Source organism: Amblyomma mixtum, chromosome 10 (genome assembly GCF_055824585.1).
Source record: "Amblyomma mixtum isolate Tamu chromosome 10, ASM5582458v1, whole genome shotgun sequence".
Taxonomy (NCBI): Eukaryota; Metazoa; Arthropoda; class Arachnida; order Ixodida; family Ixodidae; genus Amblyomma; species Amblyomma mixtum.
This window is the reverse complement of record NC_143021.1, coordinates 78,641,626-78,648,237: the sequence shown is the minus strand read 5'-3', so window position 1 is coordinate 78,648,237 and position 6,612 is coordinate 78,641,626. Positions and strand designations below refer to the sequence as shown.

The following is a 6,612-nucleotide window of genomic DNA, read 5'->3' as shown; positions in this document are numbered from 1 at the left end:
CTGTGCGATCGTTTTGACTAGGCGAGAAAATTAACTGCTGAATCATTCTGGAAGACAGATTATTTTACAATGAGCAGAATAAAAGGCAACTACAGGCCGTTGGAGAGAACTGAACCCGCATCCACCGCCTTTGTATACAGTGCTCTACCAAATGTGCTACGTTGACTGCCTGGCTGTACTGGCTTCTTAGGTATTCATCTTGTACTCTTATGTTCGCTATCCTCACCCGCGCCACACCATACAATAACAGGGGACATGCGTTACGCTGCGAGTGGCACGTAGAATGTGGTCAAGAGGGGCTGGTACCGCTGTCAAACGTGATTGCCCGGACAGCAGGGTTCCCTCTTCTTTTCTTCTCTGTAAAACTACTCGCCTAAAATAGCTAACTTTCTCGTCCAGTTAACACCACTACAACAACAACAACAAATATTCCCGTACGCTTCCGCTCGCTTTTACGGCTGCTAGCCTGTTTCGTAATGATAACCTAATCAGCCCCTCATTCTCTTATCCTTACCTGCTCAGTAGAATAGCGAGGCTCCCTCTTATAGCAGTACTGATACGATGTTTGGCATTGCAGGGTTCACGTGCAGCTGATGCTTTCCCCATTACACAAGGCCCTACATGAGACTTGAGCTTCACCAGCAGCGACTATGTCCACCATTCTCACCTGGAGGGGCGCTGCTGAACAATATGAACTGGAGGGTAGACGTAACATGTACTTAACAAAGCAGGTCGCCAGACAGCCGCCGTCGTAGTTCGCTTGGTTAGAGCATTGCTTGAGACATGCGGAAGACGGATTTTAGTGGCACCAGCGGTTCCCTTTTATGCTTTCTGTAACCCACACCGACGAAGCATTTATCTTTGTATTCAGCCCTGCACTCAACACCAGTACGAGTATGTTGAGAATGAAATAAAAAAGTACATTCCCGTATGCTTTCTTTAGTTTAAATGACTGATGGCGCCTTTAGTGAATACACTCTTCAAATAGAATAGTCTGAACACGAGACAGGATAAAGCTATTGCTGAACTTACTTTCCATTTACCTATCAACCAATTTGCATGGTCGAATCAGCCTACGAAGAAATAAGCGATTCGGAAAACTGCAATGTGTGGGCATGATGCGTGTCTTTCAAGTGTTCATTTGGCTGCTGGGCGAGAGCCACCTTCAATCGACTGTGTTATTCGTGCAGAGCAGCTAGTTCGCTTTCTTTCGCTGCTGACGGTGTCTGATCCGCCACGGCATTAGCACCCTTTTCTTCCGCCTTTCCGCCGCGTTTGGTGGCTCTCTACTCATTCGGCTCCATTCTAAGGGCGCAGCACAACCTGTTACGAGTATGTGAATTGAATGCGATAGAACGCAAAACCCAAAGGATGATCTCTGCCCTTCCCCTTTATGTGAGTGCGGAAACCGGCACCAGATGTAGTTGAACGCATCAACTACAAGCGGACAGATTATCGCTGTGCAAATTGAGTCACCTGCCAGCTGTTCGGTAGATGCAGCACCTTCCACTTTTAACATTATTCTCAAATCTTTTAAATTTAGCGTGAGTACAGGCATTACTGCAGTAGTACACAAAAAAGAAGAGAGCAAGGAAGAGTAAAGACAAAGAAAATGACACGAACGAAACGGCCACTTGCTTCTTGCACAGCACTTTCCAGCGCGTGCTTTATCGCCAAGCGAAACGCCGAAATATAACAAGATATAAATAATTGAAAATGCCTCTTTGTCCTATGCCCGAGCAGTACGAGGCGACCACATACTGCACGGACATCCGGCGCTGCTTCCGGTGTTGCTCGCATCCGGTAGACGCGGGTCACTCCGAGTGCAACCATCTCAGCGCGATTTCGTCTATAGCCCAGGCCGGTGGCCCACTGGCTGCATACGGGATGGAGAGCGGGACGAGAGAGGCCATCTCGAGGGCCGGATGCGCGGCAGTCTGGCTGACGGTGGCTGACGACGCGGTAGGCCAACTCGGCAGTTCGCCCACTACCCATCACGCCATCAGCTAGTTCAGTCGGTCACAGTCGAGTATGTATGTATGTATGTATGTATGACGCCGTTAGAGCCGCGAAATTCCGGGTTATGGTCCGAAGCAGTGGAGGTGATGACGCGGCCGTAAGAAACAGCAGCAACCGTGGGCTTGCCCGGCGTGCACTGACTGTTAGAGCAGTCGCCTTCAAGCAGCAGGACTGACCGCATCCATTCGGCCGCATTCATGTTGCCGTAAGCTGTTGGCCCGTGGTCCATGAATGGTGCGCTGCCCTGCAATTACCGGATTCTCGAGCTTAAAATGTGGATCGAATGCATGCGCTAGGTGGCGCTACGAACATGGGAAGCATAGAAAGGCCTTGCAAAACTGAGCAACGATCGCTGCTGCCGGTAGACAGAATATTAGGCTGGAGTAGCACTCCTTGCACCACGTAGGACAACTCGAACAGGCGGTAGTCGCTCGCGATACAAAAGAGTGCGCATTATGGACGGTCAATGCCTCGCACGGCGAGCGCTGCTATAGAAAAAACTAGTTTTATGAAATGAAAAGGCCATTCGTGGCTTTTCTCATCTCAAGCAGTGCCTCTTACGCACCGTTGCTTGAAAAGAGGATGAGGTCTACTGCTCTTCGAAAACTGTCTCTCAGAGAGTAATAGCCAATGTGGGAATACCTGCCACGGAGGGTGTAATGTCTCTATTGCGCGCGCTTCTGTCAATTTATAATTTCTATGGAGTGCAAATGCTGGGATTTACAGGCGATTACCGGTTGTTAAGTCGATGCTTAATAGGCATAAAGGAAAGTGGGACTCTTCGTGGCTGCGTGAAAATTTCGTCAAGAAATCAGTTTCTCAGAGGCAGCTTTTAGAGATGACTGCAGAATTTGTAGGAACAAAAACAGAACCTAAAAGAGGGAACCGACAACAGGAACTCTCGTGTGGCGTCTCCTCTTCCTTTGCGCTAATTATTTAGTTATACAATTCCAACTAGCTAAACATCATGAGGTGACGAGATTTTAGATACCCTTGTTGTTCAGCTGGTTGATAAGCCATGATCTCAGAAGAACCAGCGCAAAAGGACAACGGGCAGGTCGTCCTCCTAAATTCTTGTCCATTTTCCATTTGCGCTGCTTCTTCGGAGAGATTTTAGATGCTCTTCTCACAGCTTTTAGATTTTCTTCTTTTTCTATTATTCTCGAAGAATGGCGAGATTCTTTGGAAAGAAAGTCAGGGTTATGTTTACCTCTATTATAGGCTGTTTAGCCAGCAGGTCTTAGTCCCAGGTGGTGCAGGGCTCGACGCTGCCCCAAGCAACTACAGGAGCAGCGGGCTCACGCAGCGCTCGGTAATTGTACGGACCGTTGACATCAAACAGCATAGCCAGCCCTTTCCATTCGGTGGAGTTCATATTGTCAAAGCCTGCTGGCCAGCGGTCCATGAGTAGTGCGCAACCCTGCGATGACCAGCTCATGAGATGCAAATGCACGCGACCTGGATGCACCAGCTAGTGCCGGGCACACTGTGAACCGAAAGGGCAAAAACGTCCAGTGAAATTAAGCACGATTTTTGCTGACAGACTTCTGTAACCTGGAGCAGCACTCAGTGTAGTGCATAATCCGTGGCGGTAATAGTTCGCAATGTAAAAGATGAAGGAATCTACCTCTAGGGTAGTACAGTGCCTCACACCGCAAGCGCTGCTGAGCTGAAGATCACGCCAATAAAAGGGAGAGGTCAGCTATAGCTTATGACATAGATCCGCTGTAATTAAAACAGTTATCGTTAAGTTTTAATACTGGTGTTATTTAGTTAACAGGGTGCTGTGATGTAGGGCAGCTCGAGAGTACCTGCACAGGGCACTGCGACGTATACGACAGGCGTAGCTCATTGACTGCCCACTCTCTCGCGACCCGACGCTGTGGTTACCTCGACAAGTCTCAGCGTTACTCCTGCAGTGGTTCGCTTTCATTAAGCTTACCGCACAACTTCGTGTTTCTGCAAAGAATGGATGGTTTGGATAAATACGTAATGCTCGACCCTCATCTCACTCTTCACGTATCACTTCTCATCTCACTCGCATTCTTGGCCCACACCTAATCCTGTCAGTTGTGTTACCCTGATGCGGGCTACTCCTTGGTTACGAAAACCACCGACAAGCCTAGTTCTGCCATCTTTATACCCTTTATACTGCGCTGTGATTTTGAAGGTGACACTACACATTCCGTCAAAAGTGTGTCTATTGTCTAGGTTATAAGCTAAGCACCGGCTGCCAAGCGTCGCGAGTAGAAGCTTCGCACGAGCAGAAGGACCCTGGTCAGCCCGTCGCAGCGCGCACACTGGCGCACCGTTATGGCGTGCCCTCAGTCTCCTCATGGAGAAAAGCGGAGGGCAGCAACGAAACAGGGCTCTCATTTCCGGAGTAAGACGTTGATTTAGGTGTCCCTCATGCGACGCTTGATATTTCCGAATAGCCCGTCTCGGGACGGGCCGGAAAAACAAGCTTATGTGCACCCACCGGGTGACACATACAATGGGCACTGCAAGCACTCTGCTGCATGAGTAAGGGTGTGACCTCTCGAGTAAGCCTGTTGTTCCGGCACGACCCGGGAAGGAGTGATTCGGAAATATTAAGCGTCACATGAGCAACACATCAATATACATCTTATTCCTGAAATTAGAGCCCTGTTTCACTGCGCCCATCCTCTCTCCTCCCTGCGGAGACTGAGTGAGTGACGCAACGGCGCACCAGTGTACATGCAGCTATGCCTGACCGGAACCCTTCCGCTCGCGCAAACCTTCAACCCGCGGTGCTTGGCAACCCATGCACAGCGCAGAACACAGACAATAGACACATTTTTGGGACAATGGTGACTGTCATGACACTTATGTCATGGCATGACTGTCATGACAGTTATGTTCTAAACGCATGGAAAAGCCTTGCGAACTCATAGTAGAGCATAGAGGTTGTAAAGATTGGAGAACTCGGTTTGTTGGTGGTTTCCATAACCAGGCAGAAAGCCTCAGGGTAAACCAACTCACGGCACAGTAATGTGGGCCAAGAATGCGATTGGCATAAGATGTCAAGAGTAATATGAGGGCCAAGCAATGCGTATTTATCTGAACCATCCATTCCTTGCAGAAGGAGGAAGTTGTGCGGTAAGCTTGATGAAAGCGCACTGATTAACCCACAAAACCAATTCCCACTTCAAAGGACACTGCGCACAAGCATGATATCTTCAGTCGAATCATTTTAAGGGAATACAAGCAGTTTAAGGTTAGGGTCTAGTAGCGCATGTGACTATGCCGTAGAAAGAAGATGATGCTTAGAAGATGCATAGAAAGTGCGCGCAAATCCTGCGCCATCACGACATTTCAGACATTTGAGATATTTCGCACAGTGATGAGCGGTTGCTTTCAAGGAACGCCGAAGGAGTGTTTGATAAAACAATTCAATGCTGACTACAGCCATTTCATAGCATATATCACTGTTCCTGGCACCCGATATGTTTGCATAAAAATTGCAGCATGCCTGAATATATCCGCCCTAAAAAAATCTATGTGAAGGTGCGCACCGAACTATAGCGGGGCGAAAATGGCTTATCGGGTATACGCTGTGCCACTCATGCCCTCTCCCACTCAGTATAATGCACAATATGTGCCCAGAGCTTCCTACACAATCAAGTGCGAGCCCGCTGGTGTTGAAAAATTGTGCATCGAGCTGTGATTCCGAGAGGTGACGATTTTGCAGTATGCACCATGTGCCATTCAAGTCCCGTGAAGCGCAAAGCGCAGTAAAGTCGCTTCCGGCACGTTGCAGGTCATACTGAGCGCGGCATACACATTCACTTACAAGAGGTGTCGTACAAAATTCAGCGATCACTGGCTATATGTTCACGAATATAAAGCTTGCACGCAATAATGCCTCGCGTCTTCTTTTTTCTCTCAGTATTTCTTGTGCACAGCAGCATGCAAGTAATTGACGAAGGAGATCTGCCGCGAGAATCTTTCCGAACCTTCTTGATGAAACTACTCCTAGCCGCTTGGACGGATGCGGTCGCTGCTTATCGTGGGCCTGCCGTACGCCTCTACATAGCGTTACCTTGAAGCTGGCGTCGTGGCTGGCGAAGTCGGTGCGTGCCATGAGGGCGCTCACGAGGGCGAGGAGCTCGAAGCGGCCGTGGTCTCCAAACGGCCCCTCATCGAAGCTCTCCGCCGCGTCCTCCAGCTGGTGTGGCCCCTGACCCTTGCCCGCGAAGCCAGCTGACTCCAGCGTCGCGAGCGCCTGGGTCTCCAAGGGTCTGAGCGGACGGAGGCTGCCCCGACTGCAAAAGACCATCTCTGGTGAGCTGCGCATTCTGAACTGCTGACGCTTCTTCATCTGCGCGATAGCCCCGTGTCACGGGGCCACGGCACGCTTAGCGCGCCGCTGCTCTTCTTCGTCGTCATTCTCTTCCTCCCGCTGGTATCGGAAAATTGGCCGCATTTATTTTTGCAGCCCCGGTATACTTGCTGACAGGTCTCGGCGTCCGCTCTGACAGAGCGCCATGGTCACATGACCTACTTGCCAGATACCGCTTGCGGACTCGCCGCCAGAGCCTAGCTCCCCCTCGGTTACTGTACCAGGACGCT

General features: G+C 49.9%; 1 pseudogene; it reads right to left on the bottom strand.

Annotated features, from left to right (window-relative positions):
- Window positions 1-2,011: 2,011 nt before the first annotated feature.
- On the bottom strand, window positions 2,012-6,319 carry LOC149326235 (uncharacterized; annotated as a pseudogene).
- Window positions 6,320-6,612: the final 293 nt, after the last annotated feature.